Source organism: Hyperolius riggenbachi, chromosome 2, assembly GCF_040937935.1.
Source record: "Hyperolius riggenbachi isolate aHypRig1 chromosome 2, aHypRig1.pri, whole genome shotgun sequence".
Classification (NCBI taxonomy): Eukaryota; Metazoa; Chordata; class Amphibia; order Anura; family Hyperoliidae; genus Hyperolius; species Hyperolius riggenbachi.
In genome coordinates this window covers 58,032,120-58,054,464 of record NC_090647.1, presented here as the reverse complement: position 1 = coordinate 58,054,464, position 22,345 = coordinate 58,032,120, and the positions used below count along the sequence as shown (strand labels likewise).

The 22,345-nt window shown below is 46.3% G+C and overlaps 1 protein-coding gene across 2 annotated transcripts in view; it reads left to right on the top strand.

Annotated features, from left to right (window-relative positions):
* Positions 1 to 22,345, top strand: part of MRE11 (MRE11 homolog, double strand break repair nuclease) — a 656,612-nt gene that overhangs the window by 241,356 nt on the left and 392,911 nt on the right. The gene's annotated exons all lie outside the window — the stretch shown is intronic.

The following is a 22,345-nucleotide window of genomic DNA, read 5'->3' as shown; positions in this document are numbered from 1 at the left end:
GGTGGAGCCACAAACAGCCAGATTTCTTTGCTGGATAAACTGCTTCCAGTCACACAATTTTGATGCCAGGAACCCAAAAGCTCACAAACTTGGTCATTGAGTGACTGTGTGTCAGGGTTACAAAAAGTGGGTGGAGTTAAAAACAGATTTTTCTGGGAAATTGTAAACTGCAGCCTTTCTTCACTGTTAATGGCAGGGTTCTCAAACTTTGCACAGCTGGTTACTGGGTGACTGGGATTAATATTCAGAAAAGTGGGTGTAGCCTAAAAATGCCAATCAAAAATCACATGTCGCTTTTCAAGGAGAATATTAAAATTGCTGCCATTCTTGCACTGTTAATCGCACAAGCCTCAAACCTGGCACAGATGGTAATTGGGTCACTGGGGTTCAAATTCAGAAAAGGGGACAGAGCCACAAACAGTGAATCAGATTTGTTTCATTTCATGGGAAAATACAAATTATTGACGCCAAGGACCGGAAAGCTCACAAACCTGGTCACTGAATGACTGTGTGTCCAGGTTGCAAACAGAGTGCGGAGCAAAAAACAAATTTCACTGGGAAAATGAAAACTGCAGCCTTTCTTACACTGTTTATGGCAGGGTTCCCAAACTTTGCCCAGATTAATATTCAGGGAAGTGGGTGGCGCCTATAGTAGCCAATCAAAATTCACCTGTTGATTTTCAAGTGGAATATTTAAATTGCTGCCATTTTTACACTGTTAATAGCAGAGGCCTCAAACCTGCTACAGTTGGGCATTGGGTGACTGGGGTTCTAATGCTGGAGAGGGGGTGAAGCCACAAGCAGCCAATCTGTTTTGTTTAATGTCTATTGGAATATGCAAATTATTGATGCCAAGGCCCCCTAAGCTCACAAACTTGGTCATTGAGCGTTTGTGCATTAGGGTTAGAAAGTGGGCGGAGCCGACACCAGTCAAATACATTCCCGGGCAACCCCGGGTCATCAGTGGGTGGAGACAAATACAAATTTTACTGGGAAAATGTAAACTGCAGCCATTCTTACACTGTTAATGGCATGGTTCTTAAAGAGAAACTCCAACCTAGAATTAGTAGCTGATACCCCCTTTTACATGAGAAAGATAATGCTTTTCACAAACAGACCATCAGGGGGCGCTGTATGACAGATTTTGTGCTGAAACCCCTCCCACAAGAAGCTCTGAGTACCGCGGTACTTTGGGCAAACTGCCACAATGGCCTCGATTCACAAAGCGGTGATAACCCAGTTATCACGCCTAAAAGACTTTAGGCGTGATGACCTTTTCACCACTGAGCAGGGCCGGATTTATACTTTTCAACACCCTAGGCCAGCTATCACCAGGCGCCCCTCCCCCCCCCCAACTCCCCCCCCCCCCCCCCCACCCTCCCAGACAGCTAAATGAAGCCTGTTCAAAATTGACCTAACTATGACTGTGGTAGGGATAAGATTTTGAGCTCCTCTGAGGAAGTGCTGCAGAAGACGCAAGCGCTATTCAAATACAAAATAAAAATATGATAGGACATTAGACACTGACTATGGTTAAAATTAGATTGCAATCTCCTCTGAGGACGGTCAGTGACATGACTATGAACTCTATAAAGTGCTTCAGAAGAGGCCAGTGCTATATAAATACATAATAAAAATAATAATAATAACATGGAAGGACATTACACGATGACTATAGTAGGATTAGATTGCGATCTCCTCTGAGGAAGGTCAGTGACATGACTATGTACTCTATAAAGTGCTGCAGAAGAGGCCAGTGCTATAGAAATACATAATAATAATATGGTAGGGCATTAGACTATGGTAGGGATTAGATTGTAAGCTCCTCTGAGGTCAGTGACATGACTATGTACTTCGTAAAGTGATGCAGAAGATGTCAGTGCTATATAAATACAAGAAGTTTTAAATCAGGATGATACCATTTATTGGCTAACTAAATTTTTAGTTAGCCAATAAATGGTATGATTCTGATTAAAAAAATCTTGCTTTTACTGATGGCTAACACGGTACAATACCCTACTGCTACTATATAAATACATAATAATAATAATATGGTAAGACATTAGACTATGACTATGGTAGAATTAGAATGTGAGCCCCTCTGAGGACAGTCAGTGACATGACTATGTACTCTGTAAAGTGCTGCAGAAGATGTCAGTGCTATATAAATACATAATAATATGGTAGGACATTAGACTATGACTATGGTAGGAATAGATTGTGAGCTCCTCTGAGGACAGTCAGTGACATGACTATGTACTCTGTAATGTGCTGCAGAAGATGTCAGTGCTATATAAATACATAATAATAATATGGTAGGACATTAGGCTATGACTATGGTAGGATTAGAGTGTGAGCCCCTCTGAGGACAGTCAGTGACATGACTATGTACTCTGTACAGTGCTGCAGGAGATGTCAGTGCTATATAAATACATAATAATAATATGGTAGGACATTAGACTATGACTATGGTAGGATTAGAGTGTGAGCTTCTCTGAGGACAGTCAGTGACATGACTATGTACTCTGTAATGTGCTGCAGAAGATGTCAGTGTTATATAAATACATAATAATAAGATGGTAGGACATTAGGCTATGACTATGGTAGGGTCAGAGTGTGAGCTCCTCTGGGGACAGTCAGTGACATGGCTATGTACTCTCTGTAAAGTGCTGCAGAAGATGTTAGTGTTATTAAATACATTGGAAGACATTTACAGATAGTGCCGACAGAGCATGAAACGGAGAATGGATAGAGAAAACCACATAGCAAGGGTTGGTAGGCAGTATGAGACAGGACAAGTGGGCATAAAGATGAGAGGAATGGTGGGAAGCTAGCCTAGAGGAAGAAAAGCGAGAGTGGGCAATACACACGCACGCACGCACGAGAAACAGTGCCTGAGCCCCCAGTGTTTCCACTTCTCTCCCCAAACAAACATTGTCTTGACTAGTGTGAGAAAGTTTCAGATAGCAGCAATGCAAAACAAGCAGGCATGAAATCTGTAGAGCTGAGCAGCAGCCTGTCAGTGCTCTTTGCCTCACACATGCCTGACATTCCTGACGCTGCCTCCAGAGTCTGTGCTGCACAACCTGAGGAGAAAAGGCTGCAGCATGATTTCACATGCAGTGTAAAAATGCTTGTGGTAAAAAATGCAGAGTTGCCTCTATTCTCCCTCACCCTGTGCAATGCTGGCTGTGCTTTCATTTGTACCTCTCGTGCAGGCACTATTTCCTTCCTCCTCCAGAAGATCTGCTCGGCTCTATACAGCTCCACACTACCACAATGCCAAGGGGGAGGGGCGGAGAGACGAGCAGACCTGTAGGAGGAGGAAGGAAGTAGATCGTGCACGGAGAGGTAAATATGAAGAAGCTTCTGTGACTGTAAACATTAGAAGAGCCTCCCCGGCCTCTGCGGAAATTTAAGCTGGAAATAATTACCTCCCTCACTGGCTGCTCAGTTTGTTGGACGTACACCCTGTCCTGCAGAAATAGGCTGGAGCTGGGGATAGTGCAAAGCCTCCACCACAATCGCTTCCCGCTCCCTGTGCCCCGCAGGGATCTTTCATCTCCCACCGCCACACCAGTGAGTCATGTGCCACCTGACTCAGCCTGCCAACCGCCTGCTGCTCATCATTTACACACAATGCAGGGCGTGGAGGACAGATCTGGTCTGGCTGCTTACAGTAGGAGGAGGTGCAGTGGAGGCTTCAGCTGGCGGCTGGGCGCTTTGATGCTGTTTACTCCGACACCCCTGTCTGCACTGCTCGCACTTTCCGGCCCCTCAGCCGCCCCAAACACTGCTAAAATTCTGGCGCCCTAGGCCATGGCCTAGGTTGGCTAGCCAGAAATCCGGCCCTGCCACTGAGTTATCACCGTTTTTTCCTGCTCTTCGCGCGAAGTTACCGCGCGTAAGCGCGTTCGCGCGTACGCGCGTAAGAGCGCGCGCAAAGTCCCATAGGGCTTAATTGGAGCTTCGCGCGAAGCGGCGGGTGTTGCGCGCGCTCTTACGCGCGTACGCGCGGCAACTTCGCGCGAGTTTCTTCTTATCATGCCTAAAGTGACTTTAGGCGTGATAAGGGCCTTTTCACCATGGTGCTAACACTTTGCACCGCTTTGTGAATCGAGCCCCATGTATGTTCACAGACAGGTATTAGCTGTTTACAGCTGTCTCTAACAGCCAAAACAGCTAGGAGCAGCTACATAACCTGCCCACAGTAAAAATGTCACCATGTAATAAATGTCAGAATGTAAATCGGGGAGAGGAAGGATTTTACAATGAGCAAACACTGACTAAATAATTTATACATAATTATGGTAAAAAATTAAGCACTTTTTTTTACTACATTATTTTCACTGGAGTTCCTCTTTAAACTTTGCACAGTTGTTCACTGGGTGACTGGGATTAATATTCAGAAAAGTGGGTGGAGCCTACAAAAGTGAATCAAACTTCACCTATTGCTTTTTAAAGGGGAATATTTAATTGCTGCCATTCTTGCACTGTTAATGGCACTGGCCTCAAACCTGGTAAAGTTGGTTATTGGGTGACTGGGGTTCAAATTCAGAAAAGGGGGTGGAGCCACAAACAGCCAATCAGATTTTTTTTCATTTCAATGCAAATTATTGATACCAAAGACCGCAAAGCTCACAAGCTTGGTCATTGAGTAATTGTGTGTTAGGGTTAGAAAAAGTATGCAAAGCCAACACCAGCCAAATACATACCCGGGCAACGCCGGGCAATCAGCTAGTAATGTAATAAAAAAGTGCTTCATTTTTACAATAATTATGTATACATTTAGTCAGTGTTAGCTCATTGTAAAATCTTTTAAATCCCTGATTTACATTCTGACATTTACCACATGGTGACATTTTTACTGGCTAGCAGGTGATGTCACTGGAAGTAGCTGCTGCTTGCTTTTTTGGCAGTTGGAAACAGCTGCAACAAGGCTCCCACAGTGAGATGTCAGAACCATGGTCCTGACATCACACTGTGGGAGGGGTTTCATGTCTCTCCTGCGCTCCCACTGCAGCCACAACGTGTCACTTTCTGGTTACTGCCTACCTCTTGATCTTCTGCACATGCAGTGTAACTAACAAGAAGAGGGCAGAGACCAGAATGAAAACCTAGTGGTGGGAGCTGTGGAGGAGGAAGCAGGAAATGCAGGTCCTTGCACTTGCATTGGGGGGGGGGGGGGTTCTGAATATAGGAAGGCGGGGGGGGGGGGGGGGGTATCTTAGCGGTTGTGCAGGTATACCCATCATACATAGTTACCCCCTGTCGACATGTATGGCTCTTGTCATTTTTAATAAACTTCCACATATGCCATGTGTGGGAGCAAGGGTGTCTCTCCTGCTCCTCCTCCACAGCCAGGGACGATTTAAGGGCCCCTGGACAACCGTAAACTGGGGGGCCCCTTTCTTCCCCCCAAAGGTTAGTCCCTGGACACCCCCCCCCCCCCGACTGATCCCCAAGGTGAGTAGCAGATAGGGAGGCATATTCTTCCTGCTGGTGAGACGCATGCACCATGGCAACAGCAGAGCGCCTCTTCCCTCCCCGCAGTCATGGATGTCACATGCCTGTTACGACAGGGAGAATGCAGCTGCTGCAATCTGCGGTGTGTGCGTTTCCCCACCAAGAAGAAAGGGGGAGGCGACGTGGAGTAAACCATGGCAACCTGGCCTGGAATCAGGTAAAGTAAATGCCTCCCTGCCACTACAAGCCACGGTACCCAGCAGTCCACAGCACCACTAATTTAATTTTTAAAGGGGGGACAGATGCGGGGGGGGGGGGGGGGCATATGGGCTGTGGGACCCGGGGGCAATGGCCCCCTTTGACTTAATGGAAGTGCCGGTCCTGTCCACAGCTTGTCCAGCATTGAAAACAACAGCGTCACTGCAGTGTGTACAGAATCGTTCCATGTCACATCAAAATATTTAAAATAGTCTACCCCACATCTACCACACTCTAACTCTCTGTCAATCACCCTTTCCACAGTCCTACCTTATGTGTCCCCCCACCCTTTAGATTGTAAGCCTTGGCAGGGCCTCCCCCCTCCCTTTGGCCCGGTGCACACCAAAACCCGCTAGCAGATGCGCAAAATGCTAGCAGATTTTTAAACGCTTTTTTTATTTTTATGAGGCGTTTTGCTAGCGTTTTGCGTATTGCTGCTGCGGATTTCAGTGTAGCATATGTCATATATTGTTACAGTAAAGCTGTTACTGAACAGCTTATGTAACAAAACCGCCTGGCAAACCGCTCTGATCTGCCGTTTTTCAGAGCAGTTTGCGCCTCCGCAATCCAAAAAATGCCTCACCCCTGGAGGATTCGTTTCTGCGAAACGCCTCCCGCTGTGGTGTGCACACCCCCATTGAAATACATTACCCTAGTGTATCCGCAGCCGCAAGCGGCTGCAAAAACGCTCAAAAAGCCGCTCGGTGTGCCCCAGCCCTACGTGTGTCCTTCTTAATTTTACTACCCCGGCAATTACACCCTTCTCATGGACTAACTCGTACTTGTTTTGCCGGGTCTCTGTAAACCGCATTTTACACCCTGATTGTATGTATAACCTTGTGCTATGTTGTATAACAAGTTTGCTACCTTCTCTGTCTGTCACCCCTTGTTGCAATGTATGTATCCCTATTTATTGTCCAGCGCTGCGTAATATGTTGGCGCTTTATAAATACAATAAATAATAATAATAATTCACAGATGGCAGCTGTTAGTTGGAAATCATCCGTATGCTGAGCCTTTAATCTAGCGTGTGTACTTAGCTGCAAAAAAAGTGGACATAAAACTTGACTTCCTGTGTGTTGTAGTTGAAAATGATGCTTTTAGCTTAACAAGAGCAGTTAGCATTCTTTAGCAGGGATTTATCAGGTCTCAGCACTACATGGGCACACCTGGCGCCGTGGCGGTAGAGGCTCAATTGAGTGATTTCCTTGGCCTTCTAATGTTTGACGCCTCCTCCTCCGATCTAAAAATGAATGTAAATGAGAGGTTTGCTATCATCTGAGGAGCAGTCAAAGAGGTTGTCCTCTCGTTCGGTGGCATGGAAGCTAATTATTTAAACACGCAGATGCGCTCAGAGAGCCTTCTACCAGGTCTTCACCTGATCTAATTGCCAGGCTGAGCCTCAGCCCATCTCTTCGCATCAATAACGCTCCGACGTAGGCTCACTGAAGAACACTTGGAGCTGCTGAGAAAGATAAGCTATCTGCTGTTCAGCAAAATGTGATGACACTGAGTTGTTAAGTTCAGGCTATTGAGATTTTAAGGTGAGACGGAGGCCACGTTATCTCATAAAAAAAAAAATGGGTGAACTGCAGAAAAATCTGCTGAGCTGAACACAGGCCGTTTTCTCTACCCGTGTCTTCTTAATGTGGCTGTTTAGGAAAGCTGCAGCAAGGGGATGGTGTGGCTGTTACCCATAGCAACCAAACAACTCTAACTCAGTAACCCCACACTGGGGGAAGGATATAGGATATCTGATTGGTTGTTAAGCTTTCTTTTCTCTGAGATTTAGATCAGCAGTGTCAAACTCTGGCCCGAGGCCAAATTTGGCCCAAACAGTAGCATGTCCCCCCTTCCCCTGTCCTGTGCTGTGCTACCCCAGCCCCAGTACTACAGCAAAGTCCTTATTATCCGGAACTCAGGCAACCGGAAGTCTCAACTAATCAGCATGATGGGGATTGTGCTTTGGGGGGTTTGCAGGGCAATACTGTAAATACTCACCGAGCTTCCAGCACCATCTTGGAACCTTCCTTTAGCTCCTAGAGGCTTTTCGGCACACGTGCATGGCTTCCGGCATGTCACATTACCCGACACGGGTCAGGTGACACGCCGGGAGCCGTACACTGAGGACACCGGAAAGCCCCTAGGAGCTACAGGAAGGCTAGAAGACGCTGAGAGGAGGATCGGTAAGTATGTTATGGAGGGAAGGTTTGCGCTTTTTCGGATGGTTGCTCAAGCAACCGGCAAGCACGTGTATCCGGCACCAGGTGATCCCCACCTGTGCCAAATACCGGGAACTTTGCTGTATATGAAGAATAGCTGTGCAGCGATACTCGTGCTTCTCTCACCTACTCAGGGCTCTAACAATGTCAGTCCATCCTCTGCAGCAGGCACTTGCTCTACCCCCTTTTTCTCCTACTTTACGTCATGTGATTATACCCGACACGAGATCGAGATGGGCAGAAAGCGAGCTTCCATCTACCCTCTACCTACACCTAAAACTAACTCCCCCATCTCCTACCTACAGTTAACACTACAGTTTTCTGATATGGGTTTCGGCTAGTGCCCTATAATGTACCCCTGCCGATATACCAAGTTTGGATACAGAGTAGCAGAGCTCTGTGTGCCAATTTCCCGCTCTCTACAACCCTTTTTGGCTACTGGGGGGTCAGCTACCATGTAGCCGAACTCTGTGCAACACTGCTACTATCTTTGCTGCTGATGCTATCTTCGGCGCTATATGAAGTTTGGTTATGCAGTACCCAAATTCCATGCACTGCTAGATCTCCAGTGCCTCTAGCACCCAAATTATACACTGGCTGACGCTATAGCCACAATTAACATTGAGGTCTATGTGGTGCCCAAATTACCAGCTTACCTTCTTTTAAACCAGGTTTTCTTGAAAACTTTAAGTGGGAAGGGGGCTGATTAACACATGTCAAAATTGCATGCCTATTCTTGCATGCAAATTTACATTTCAAACTAAAACCAATGTAAGTCAATGGGAAAAAGTGTGCCTTTTCAGCACTGACAAGGCCCTAGGACATACAAGTGGCAAGACTAATATCCTGCACCTAATACATACAAATAGCAAGACTAATATGCCGGACCTAGAACATACAAGTGGCAAGACCAATATCCTGGACCTAGGACATAGACGTGAGAAGCCCAACATATTGGACCTAGGGCATACAAGTGGCAAGACTAATATCCTGGACCTAAGACATACAAGTGACAAGCCCAACATATTGGACCTAGGACACACAAGAGGCAAGATCAACATCCTGGACCTAGGACATACAAGTGTCAAGACTAATATCCTGGATCTAGGACATACAAGCGGCAAGACTAATATCCTGGACCTAGGATATACAAGTGGCAAGACTAATAACCTGGACCTATAACATTAAGTGGTGAGACCAATATCCTGGACCTAGGATATACAAGTGGCAAGACTAATAACCTGGACCTATAACATTAAGTGGTGAGACCAATATCCTGGACTAAATACATACAAGTGGCAAGACCAATATCCTGGACCTATAACATTAAGTGGCAAGACCAATATCCTGGACCAAATACATACAAGTGGCAAGACCAATATCCTGGACCTAGGACATACAAGAATATGGCTTACACAGGTAAAAAATATATTTGGTAAATACTGAAACGTTCTTTAATATAAAAACATTTGTTTCTTTACCATGAAAGCATTTGTACACCCTTCTAAAGGAATCCATTACCTTTGATTTTAAGCATGTTTCTGGTGTTGTTTGAAACTCTTGGTGGACCTGTAAAACAATTAAAATGTATACTATTAATTTTATTTTTTCAAACACATTTTACTTATAAAATCTTGCGGTATACTTCAGTGCAATAAATTATTAGCATGTTTAGTGCTAGGGAAGAAATATAGAAACAAAAGTATAAAGGCCCATACAGAATATAGAAGCTCAGTAATTGTTGTTTGGAATCATCGCTAATGATTATACTGGATGACAGTTTTAGAAACAGCACTTGTCGGAGTCACAGCTTGGCTAAGGCTTGGTTCCCACTTTCTTAAAACTGACACATCACTGCACTCCAGCGGATCTGGAGGTGTGTTTAGCTTCTAAGGGCAACAATGGTTGATTTCAGCAGGTATGCACTGGGAGACATCTCGGAGCTCACTCCAACCTGAATTATCGCAAATTCTTTCTGTTTTAAGAATGCAAACTTTTATTTTTCATAGCATTTTAGTAAGGGGGTTTTTTGGACCATTGTTGCTCCTCACACACTCCAATGAGTTCTGGGTCACCATGAGCTTGCTGGTTAGTGTGTACCTCTGGGTGTTTCAGGTCCTACTCCTTGGAGCCACATTAATCCATGCTATGCACTGATGAGGATCAATCAATCTGAAACAGTGTGTATGCATGTTGGGGTATTATGGCTCTGTACAATAAACAAGCTGACACATCACTGCATTCCAGCGAATCTGGAGGTGTGTTTAGCTTTTAAGGACAACAATGGTTGATTTGCATATTTCAGCAGGTATGCACTGGGAGACATCTCAAGCTCACTCCAACCTGAATTATCGCAAATACTTCCTGTTTTAAGAAAGCAAACTTTTATTTATTGCTAACTGAACACCAGCCAGATTAGAGAAAGTAAAACAGGTCCAAGAAATGTACAACGGTCCGCACCAGTGGTGAGCACAAGTTTCGCATAGATGTAAATTCGCATGGAAATTCTCAATTACAATATGAAATCGTGAGGTAGAGTTTCTGGGACAATCGTAATTCATTTACTGTAGCTTGTAATAGTAATCACTTGTAATTTGGCATAGTTTTTAGCGGTTAATAGCAAAGCTCCCATACAGGCTATTGCCACCAAAATTGCTACATATGTTAAAGAGAACCTGCGATGAAAGCCATCTCAGGTTCTATACTTACCTGGGGCTTCCTTAAAGGGATACTGTAGGGGGGGTCGGGGGAAAATGAGCTGAACTTACCCAGGGCTTCTAATGGTCCCCCGCAGACATCCTGTGTTGGCGCAGCCGCTCCCCAATGCTCCGGCCCCGCCTCCATTTCACTTCTGGAATTTCTGACTTTAAAGTCAGAAAACCACTGCGCCTGCACGCCCGTGTCCTCGCTCCCGCTGATGTCACCAGGAGTGTACTGCGCAGACACAGACCATACTGGGCCTGCGCTGTGCGCTCTTGATGACATCAGCGGGATCGAGGACACGGCAACGCAGGCACAGTGGTTTTCAGACTTTAAAGTCTGAAATTCCAGAAGTGAACCGGAGGCGGGGCCGGAGCATCTGTGAGTGGCTGCGCCAACACAGGATGTCTGCGGGGGACCGTTAGAAGCCTCGGGTAAGTTCAACTCATTTTCCCCTGACCCCCCTACAGTATCCCTTTAAAGAGGAACTCCAGTGAAAACCAAGCGTATCCTTTCTTCGCGTTCCCCTCTGCAGTAGCGGGGAACGCGAAGAAAGGAAACACGTGGCCAGAGCCGCGCAGGCGCAGTGGCCCGGCGGCGAAACCGAAAGTAGCTGGCGGCAGGACATAGGAGACTCTTCGAGGAGCGGCGCAGGACAGGACGGCTGCTGGGGGCTTGGGGAAGCCTCAGGTAAGTGAAACAATGTGTTATTTTCTATCTACAGTTCCGCTTTAAGAAGCTCTGTCACAGCATGCCTAAAGAAGACATGGCAAACATTGGTATTTGGGATCGGGGTTTCACTGAGTGAGGAAGAGGTGCTGTTTACTGTAGAACAATATGTCACACTCAGGTGACAAGGAATAGTCTCTTGTAAATAACCAGAAGTCCATGCATAATAACGGCTTGTCACAGGAGTCACAAAGCTTTCTCTACGGAAGACTGAAGGTCATGCCAGGTGCTGAGTGACATTATAGTACACTTATTGTCATTAAATAGAGCGGAAAGACATCTTGATTACAGTGCAGGTACATGGAGATGTCAAGGGAGAGACTAACCTCAAGAGAGAGGTCTAGTAAGCTTGTTACAAATATCACAATGCTAGTTATTTTGTAAATCAATGTCATAAAATATTATCTATTCACTTCAGTTTGCAGCTTCTGTAAGTTTATTGTTGTTGTTTAACTACTTTGTATATTTTTGGGCACCTCCATCCATCACATGTTACATATAAAATCTCTATTGGGAGGTTTTATGTTTTTAGCATAGTCCTTACTCCTAGGACCTACCTAACCACTGGGAGCCAAACTTCGAGGACCCTCCTAAGCGCAAATGGGGGGTGAGAAACTGGGAATTCCTCCGTAAGGACTGGGACCCACTAGGCCCATTTTGGCAGCGCTTTCTGCTCTCCAGCGATTGGCGAGGCCCTTTGGCAGTGGATCCTAATGGGGGCGGTCTCACTAGCAGTGAAGTAGTCCCGGAGCAATTGCATCAGTGGCTACAGTACTCAAATCACAATCGCTTCAGGAAACTGCGTCACTATGCAAATTGTGGGCACTTTGCGCTTCCGCAAAGCACCTATAGTGGGTCTAAGCCCTTTTTGGTGGTTATTTTTCATCTTTTCTTTAAAATACCTTTTTAGTACTTTGCAATTGAAAAAGTACCAAAAAGCAGATGAAAAATCAAGACCATATTTATACGTTTTGTGCCCCTAGGCCAACTGTATTGCAGCTCCCCTTCCATGTACAGCACCCCCCTTCTATTCCCTGTGCAGCTCCCTCTTCCATGTTTTAACATTCCTGTATGGCAGCTCCCTTTATTATATACAAATCCCTTGGGCTACAGCTCCCTATTTCTATCTGTTTCTCCTTATTTGCAATGTCTGTATTCCATGTGCAGCCTCTTCTTCCATGTCCAGCCGCCCCTCAGCAAGCTGCCGCCCAAGGCCCGGGTCTTTGTGGCTTTTGCAAAAATTCGGCCCTGATTAAAATGATCAAGAGTATTGTAACGGTTGGGTGTAGCAACTCAGATGTCTGATTATATGGTGATCTGCAGAATCACCAATAATGCAGACTCTATACCTGATTATGTGGTGATCTGCAGAATCACCAATAATACTGGTATAGCTGAAAGGATGCTATGTGTGTAGTGCTTGGTGCAACCGTAACTTATTAGTTTTGCAAGACCTTACCAGAGGGGCTGGTAAGGTACTATAATACACAGACTGTAACCTAGTAGTTTGGCGAGACCTCACCAGAGGGGCTGGTGAGGTACTATCAGTACCAGAGTGTATAACAGAGAACTTGCCCCAGCAAGCTGGAGAGACTGATGTTAAAGAGACAGTATCTCCCGAGGAGCGGGAGATTCAGACAGTACCGCAGCCTAGTGGTCACCTGAGGAGCTGGTGATACAAACTATAAAGACAAGAGCAAACCTTCCCAGAGGAGCTGGAGAAGGTTCTATCAGGTGACTTGAATAGATTTGGCTGAACCTTCCCAGAGGAGCTGGGAAGGTACTATCAGTCACCAGGCTACCCCCGACCAGCGAAGCTGGTGGGTATTAAGCGCCTCACCAGTGGTTTAGGACCCACTAGTGAGTAGAGTGGTCAGACAGGCAAGGTTCGGCAACAGAGAGGTAAGTATCGGTACAAGATCGTGAGGCAGGAGAGTAATCGGTAATCAGGCAGGGGTTCAGCAACAGAGAGGTAAGTATCGGTACAGAATCGTGAGGCAGGAGAGGAGTCGGTAATCAGGCAGAGGTTCAGCAACTTTAAGGCAGAAGTACAGAATCAGAAAGCGAGATCAGAGTCAGAGTTTAGCCAAGAGTCATACACAGGAAATCAGTACAATATAAACAATATCCTAGTCTAGGTGTGAAGTCCTTGGTTTCAACACCTGGGATCTAGTCTAAGGTCTGAGCGCTAACACACGAGGTATTCAAGACAGCAGACAGCGCCAGACTGAAGCCCGGAGGCTTAAGAAGCAGAGGAGACCTCACTGGCACGCCCCCCTGCGCACAGCCAATCCTGGGCGCCGTGAGTCTCCTCTGCGATCAGGCTTCCTTCCAGCATAAAGGCCCCGTCTGTGCTCGCGCGAGACGGCGACCTCCTGACACAAACGTTCCGTCCTTGGCGTCCTAGACGCCGGGAGGACGGGTGGCGGCGTGGAGGCAGCTGCGGTGGCGCTGTTCGCCGTAGCTGCCCCATTCATGACAGTACCCCCCCCCCCCCCCTCTAGGCGTGGACCCCAAACATGCAAAACCCGGCCTATCTGGATGCGACCTATGAAACTCCTCCCTGAGTTCCTCCGCGTGCATGTGAGAGAGTGGTACCCAAGATCTCTCCTCTGGACCATACCCTCGCCAGTGGACCAGATGCTGCAAAGAGTTACGCACTCGCCGGGAATCCAAGATCTTTTCTATCTCGTATTCGGGCTCTCCATTAACCACCACAGGGGGGGGGGGAGTGGAATCCACATACACGGCAGGTTTCAAAAGTGACACGTGAAATGTCCTACCACCCGTGAAACTGAGTGGAAGCGACACCATGTGTAACGATCGGTGTCAGCACACAGAGAGAATCTGATTATTGGTGATCTGCAGTATCACCAAGAATACAGATCATACCTGATTATTGATGATCTGCAGAATCACCGATAATCTAAGTATAACTAACCTCTGGACACCTTTATAATGTGAGTGTTTGGTGCAACAGTAATGACTTTGAGTAAGATCACCCGAGGAGCAGGTGGTCTCAGGCAGTATGGGCGATACTGCCTTTGAGAAGTGCAAAAACCGTCCAACAGCCTGAGACCTCCAAAGGGGCGGAGTCCCAGGCTGAAGGTAGGCAAAACCTGTGGGTGAGTGACACCTGAAAGGTGGATGTCACTAGCAGGTCTGGAGACTATCTCTTAAGGAGAGAGATAGCTCTCAAGGTCGGGCAAGCCAGGTCGGCAACACACAGTCAGACAAGGTACATACACAGAAGGCTGATTCGGTATCCAAAGACAGGCAGGATTTGGCAACAGGTAATCAGATATGCGTAGGTACCGAATCAGAAAGCAGAGGGATAGTCAGGAATGCAATAGGTCATAACAGATATCAACAATGCCTAGACTTGGGTTTAAGGTCCGTGGTCTCTACACCCTGGAACTAGTCTGGAGTATAATATGATGGTACAGAGTATTCCTAGACTTGGGTGTGAGGTCCGTGGTCTCGACACCCTGGAACTAGTCTGGAGAATAACAGAATGATAACACAGAGTCCCTAATCTTGGGTGTGAGGTCCGTGGTCTCAACACCCTGGAACTAGTCTGAAGTATAACAGAATGATAACACCGAGTCCCTAATCTTGGGTGTGAGGTCCGTGGTCTCGACACCCTGGAACTAGTCTGAAGTATAACAGAATGATAACACAATAATACACAGAAGTAATCTGGCTCAGTGTAAATTCCCAGGTCCTCCTGGTTCTAACACACTGTAGGATCTGACTAAGGTCTGAGTGCTTCCACATAGTGTTTGCAACGGCAGACAACTTGAGACTGACCAGCAGTGACTATATATAGCGCGGCGCTCTCCAGCGCCACCCATCCGCGATCAACCAATAGCCACTTGCTTTGAGGTCAGCTGACCAACCCGGTCAGCTGATCCCTCCTTGTTTATCATAAAGGTTTTGCCTCTCAGCGCGCGCGCGCGTATTCCTCAGCCTGTGTGAACCAACAGGCCCAGCCACACCAGACGCACGCTGCTGCGTGCAAACCGCCGCGCTGGGCGCGGAATCAGCCGCCAGTACACGCGGCAGCTTTTCCGCATTTTATCACAGTACCCCCCCCCCCCGCCCCCCTCGAGGAGTGGTCTCCGGACACTTCCCACCAGGCTTTCCAGGGTGCAAGTCATGGAATTCTTTCTTCAATTCCTCTGCATGCATACGACAGTCTGGCACCCAAGTTCTCTCCTCTATGCCATATCCCTTTCAGTGAACCAGATACTGCACGGAGTTCTGCACAAGCCGTGAGTCCAGAATCTTTTCAATCTCATACTCAGGTTGGTCATCAATCAATACAGGGGGAGGGGGGGAGCGGAATCCACGTGCACCGCCGGCTTGAGTAAGGACACATGGAAAGATCTCACACCTCACATGCTGGTAGGGAGATCAATGGCATAAGTGACATTATTGATCTTTCTGGCCACTGGAAAGGGACCCACAAATCTAGGGCCTAACTTGGGCGACAGTTGCTTTAGAGCCAAATGTCGTGTGGACACCCAGACAAAGTCCCCTGGAAGAAATTACCATTCTATGGAACGTCTCCTGTCAGCCTGTTTCTTCTGGTTCTGAAAAGCCTTCCCCAAATTTCTTTTCACTATTCCCCAAATTTGCTTCAAGGACCTCTGCCAATTCTCCAGGGCTGGGAACGGAGTAGAAGCCACTGGCAATGGGGCAAACTTGGGTGACTTTCCCCGTCACTACCTGAAATGGGGAAAATCTTGAAGAGGAACTTTTTAGATTGTTGTGTGCAAATTCTGCAAACGGCAAGAATTTTACCCAGTCGGTTTGTGCATCTGCAACATAACATCTCAGAAACTGTTCCAGGGACTGATTGACTCTTTCGGTCTGGCCATTGGTCTGTGGGTGGTAACCTGATGAGAAATAAAGATCCATGTCTAACTGATGGCAGAATGCCCTCCAAAACTTAGATACAAATTGGACTCCCTGATCTGACACTATATTTTCCGGAATGCCATGCAGCCGGAAAATGTGCTGGATGAAAAGATCAGCCAATTCCTGGGCCGAGGGGAGTCCTTTCAGGGGGACAAAATGAGCCATCTTACTGAATCGATCGACTACCACCCAAATGAACGTCATGCCCTCAGACCTGGGGAGTTCGCCGACAAAATCCATGGACAAATGGGTCCAAGGTTCACTCGGAACTGGTAAAGGCTGCAATGTTCCAACAGGTGCCTGACGGGAAGGTTTGCTCCTAGCACACACTGCACACTCTCTTACATACTCCTTACAGTCTGTTGCCAATGACAGCCACCAAGCACATCTAGCAATTAGATCCTGAGTTCTGGTGGCCCCCGGATGCCCAGCATTCTTGTGGGAATGAAACGGCTGCAACAGTTGTAAGCGAAAAGGCAATGGTACAAACATGACCCCCTCAGGCTTCCCTTTTGGAACATCCTGTTGAAATGGACTCAGAGTGACAGTCCAGTCTTTCCAGGTCTCAGTGGCTGCCAGGACCACCTTCTGAGGTATAATGGTCTCAGGGTCTGAGGGCTGTGCTGTCTCGGGCTCAAAACACCTGGATAAGGCATCAGCCTTGATGTTCCTACTACCAGGGGTATACGTGATTACAAATCTGAATCTTGAGAAAAATAACGACCACCGGGCCTGTCTGGGGCTAAGTCTTTTAGCGCCCTCAATGTACTCCAAATTTTTGTGGTCAGTGTACACAGTAATGGTGTGTTCTGCCCCTTCTAGCCAATGTCGCCATTCCTCAAAGGCCAACTTGATGGCTAGAAGTTCCCGATTGCCTATATCGTAGTTTTTCTCTGCGGGTGAAAACTTACGGGAAAAATAGGCACAAGGATGCAGTTTTCCTTGTAAACCGGAACGCTGAGACAGCACAGCCCCTACCCCTAACTCTGAGGCATCTACCTCCATGATAAGCCACAAACAGCTAATCAGATTTGTTTTTAATGATGCCAAGGACCCGAAAGCTCACAAACTTGGTCATTGAGTGACTGTGTGTCCAGGTTACAAAAAGTGGACAGAGCCAAAAACAAATTTCACTGGGAAAGTATAAACTGCAGGCCTTTTTACACTGTTAATGGCAGGGTTCTCAAACTTTGCCCAGATGGTCATTGGTTGACTGAGATTAATTTTCAGGGAAGTGGGTGGAGCCTATAATAGCCAATCATAATTCACCTGTTGATTTTCAAGGAGAATATTTAAATTGCTGCCATTTTTACACTGTTAATAGCAGATGCCTCAAACCTGCTTCAGTTGGGTGACTGGGGTTCAAATGTTGGAGTGGGGCGGAGTCACAAACCGCCAATCTGATTTATTTAATTTCTATGGGAATATACAAATTATTGATGCAAACTTGGTCAGTGAGTGTTTGGGTGTTAGGGTTAGAAAAAGTGGGCGGAGCCGGCACCAGCCAAATACATACCCGGCAACGCTGGGTCATCAGCTAGTATGATATATTTAACTGACATTTTTTATTGCAACAACCAACGATTTATACAGGAAAATCATGACGATTAAAAACTTTTGCATACCACTTATTACGTCTATTGATTGAATTTATGCAAACTAAATTTTGCCTAAATTACGCTAACATGCGTAATTACTGTTAGAGATCATGTTTACATGCAAAGATTTTTAAGCGTATGCAACGTTCATGATGCGTAATTGCGAATTACAATACATAATTACACATAGGCGTAATTTCTGCCCATTACTAGTCTTTTCGGTCCATGGTGTGCTTTGCCCCTCCCTTCTTCAGAATGGAAACCACATGGTAGCCTGTTTATCCTGTGTTAGAGACATTATACTAGAAACCTGTAGAGCATTTTGCAGATCTGCTAGCAGTTTTTGGTGTGTACTTGGCCTTTGAGACATATTACTAGAAACCTGTAGAGCGTGTTGCTCTTTGGGTTTCCCTGATCTGCAGAATCATCACACTTCTTGTTTGGAATGCAGCAGTGTGTCATTTAGAGAATAGACAAGTCATCTCGCTAGTCCACATCATCATCTATCCTCTATGTGTAAACCACAAAGTGTTTTTCCACTTGTCGCTGCAATGCTGACAAGCTGTAATGAGATGTGGTGAAAACCTCACGCCACGCTCCATTGTCTGACACAGGCGTATTGTTTACTAGGATTCTTCTTGTAACAACTTCACGATTTACCATCAGCCTGAGGAGAAGACTTCCTCATTCTCTCAGCTGAAGTGTGACAGCGCTGAGATTCACAAGACAAATCACACACAGCATGATAGGTGAAGGACGAACTACACGCAAACAAGTACACTATACATCATCTGCTGGTGGTATCGGGGAGGTATTTCAGTCCAATAGGGGGTGGATGAGGGCTGGATGCCTGGAGAAGGTCCTCATGATAGGGCTGGCCAAGCTGGGAATGACAGGGTTAAACGTTTTAGACGGTGAGGTGGGAGGGGCTCACTGAACTATAGTTGACCTGGCAGCAAGCAATGGGCAACGCTCACAGGCTGCAAGTGAAGTGAAAGCTCCAGAAATATGCCCAGCCCCTTGAGGCTAAATACACACCTTGAATACAAATCAAATGCAAATTATGTGCTAACACTAATCTAAATTCTAAAATTTGAATGCAAGCTGACACCCATGGAGGCAGCTAGCCTGAAGTATACTTAAGTTTTGTACAGCAGAAGGAAATGGCAGCGCTTCCAAATAGACGCTGCACCTGAATTGACTACCTGCACAAGTATGCAGAGCTCGAATAACAGGCAGATTACACGCCTTGCATTCAAAACAGGTACAGTAAAGGAGGGCGTTAGCTTCAGCATAAGTTGTGCACAAATTATCCCTACTAGACTCTCCCACGGCAGTGACGGGCCCCCATGGGAGAGAACCTAACCACTAGTCTAACAGTGAAGCATATCAAATAGTGAAGCATGTTCAAACAGTGAACAATATCCAATCAAAGGGTTAAAACCTCAAACTAATGTAACAGTGAAGCATATTCAACAGTGATGCAAAAGTTAAGAGAAAGAAAGCCCATATGACTAGCACCACTCAAAAGTATAACAAAGTTTATTCAAAATTGTATATATAACTACAAATACATATGACATATTGGAGTATCAAAGACATAGATAAAAACAATTAAAACCGACCTGATGGTCGTATGTAGTAGCAGCTGCAAACAATCATGTCCATATAGGTGATGAAAATAAGATTATGAAACCACCATATATATCACAAGACAATGGCAATATATGCCCAAATAATTGCCTCAGTGTGCATCTAAATAGAGCACACAAAAGGTTGAACCCGGGTTCAGTAAAGTGCAACATATACAAATAAACACAAATACATACACATCAATACATATATAGTGTAACGTGCAAGTTGTCAATACTGACATATATCATGTGCAAAATGGACTAGGAGGCTGCTATATAAACCAATCACCCAGAGGCAGCCTATATTCTAGAGTGCATAGAGAAAAGAGAAGTGTCGAAAAATGGAGGAGAAATACTTAGCCCGGGTAGACCAAGGAGGCTGGAACAGTGCAGCTGCAGATCTGAGGAAGTCCCTTCAAGACAGTCCCGCAAGCTCCGCGGGCGTCACCCCGCTTTGGAAGGAGAGGAGGGTATAGGGATGCTACTTTGATATCTGATTTTTAGATATCTGGACCTATATGTTTTGGCCAAGTTAAATTGCTGTTGTACACTTCATATTGAGTGATACACATATGTGTGTCCTATGGATATTTATATACCCACTGTGCTTGATGACCAATAATGTATTCTTTCCATATATTCCTATGTAGATCCTATGTAGATCTGTTTCTCTTGAGCCCTGGCACACTCTCTTTCAAGTGTTGCGGACAATATATTACTTTTGTTCATATTCAAGAGTGAAGCATATCCAACAGTGAACCCTAGATAGTCTAAAATTAATAACAGACGCAGCGTCTGTTTGGAAGCGCTGCCATTTCCTTCTGCTGTACAAAACTATAGTTGACCTGGGCCTCCTTTATGGGGATTGGTCAGGGGGAGACCAGCATAGTGTTAGATTAAGGGAGGGGAGGGGTCATTCATTAGTGCTGGCAGAGGAGATTAGGAAGAAGCACTGCCTACCCGCCCCTTTCTTTCCTGTAATGTTGTTTTGTCTGTTTGCACAATAAAAAAAAAAAAAAGGGGGGGGTCGTCCGATGAAAAGCGGGTGCTTGTACAGCGCCCCTATTTATTGGGCACCAAAATTATGGCTTAATGGCAATATTTCTGTAGGTGCCTATGGTGAGGCCCGAGACCTTAAGTTTTATGTTTCCTGTGGCAGGGTTGGCAGCAATTGGCGGCAGGGGGTAGCAAGTTCGTGCCCGGGGGGGGGGGGGGTTTAGGCTTTATAAAGGAAGTTTGTGTGACAGGGGGTTAGGCGTCAGGTAGTTAGCTTGTTTGAGGGGTTTAGGGTTAGGCATCAGGTAGGTAGTTTGTGTGGAGGGGGGGGGGGGTTTAAAGAGAAACTCCAACCTAGAATTGAACTTTATCCCAATCAGTAGCTGATACCCCCTTTTACATGAGAAATATAATGATTTTCACAAACAGACCATCAGGGGGCGCTGTATGACTGATTTTGTGATGAAACCCCTCCCACAAGAAGCTCTGAGTACCGCTGTACTCTGGGCAAACTGCCACAATGTAACAATGTTCACAGACAGGAATTAGCTGTTTACAGCTGTCTCTAACAGCCAAAACAGCTAGGAGCAGCTACATAACCTGCCCACAGTAACAATGTCACCATGTAATAAATGTCAGAATGTAAATCGGGGAGAGGAAAGTTTTTACAATGAGCAAACACTGACTAAATCATTTATACATAATTATGGTAAAAAATGAAGCACTTTTTTTACTACATTATTTTCACTGGAGTTCCTCTTTAAGGTTAGGCATCAGGTTAGGTAGGTAGAGTAGTTTGTGCGGGGAGGGGGGGGGGGAGTGTGCTAGGTTTTAGGTAGGAAGTGTATGCGGTGGGGGAGTTTAAGGTTAGGTGACAGACAGGTAGTTTGTGTGAAGGGTTTAGGGTTAGGCATGAGGTAGGTCATTTGTGTATAGGAAAGGGGGGTTAGGGTTGGGCGTCGGGGAGGTAGTTTGTGGGGGTTTAGGCTTAGGCATCAAGGGGGAGGGTTTTGTGTGAGAGCGGGGTTAGGTTTAGCCATAGTAAAATATCGGTATTTAAAATCACTTCACAGCTTCTGTACAGTATATCTACACCCCTTTAAACTTCATTTAAACGCCTGGGGGTAGATATACGTATCCCCACCGCCACCACCACTGTCCGCGCTCCCGCTCACTTGTACACATCACTGCCCGCTCGCCCGGAGATCAATGAATAGGAACTCGATTCCCATTCATTGATCTAAGTCCCCGTAGCAAAGTTCAGCGGCTTCTATGAGAAGCTGCGCGATCATTCTAAAAAAAATAAAAGTTTCCCATCCTCAGTACACTTCCTGTAAGCATACATATTTTGCTTACAGGTCGCATAAAAAAAATGACTGCGGCCAAATAGTAAAACTACTGTACATCTAAAATCATTTTTTTTAAAGGACTTACGAGGCGAAATGAGGAAAAAAAGTTAATCACTTGCCTCATCTTTTCAGGCACGGAGGACGCCGTCCACGCCCTCCGTGCCGATCCACCGAGTCCCCGCGCTCATTAGCCCCCCGGGCCGGCTGCCGACCCCACGGCCCGGGTCGGGCTCTCTTGCCTCTCCTAAAATGGCCGCTTGCTCTGGCCACGGCTGCGCAGTCCGCATAGCCGCGAGTGCGGCTGCGCAGCTCTAGGGTCGACCTCCCCGATCCACGCTACGTAGCATGGATCAGGGGGGTTGGCCCTAGAGCTGCGCAGCCGCACTCGCGGCTATGCGGACTGCCCAGCCGTGGCCAGAGCAAGCGGCCATTTTAGGAGAGGTAAGAGAGCCCGACCCGGGCCGTGGGTT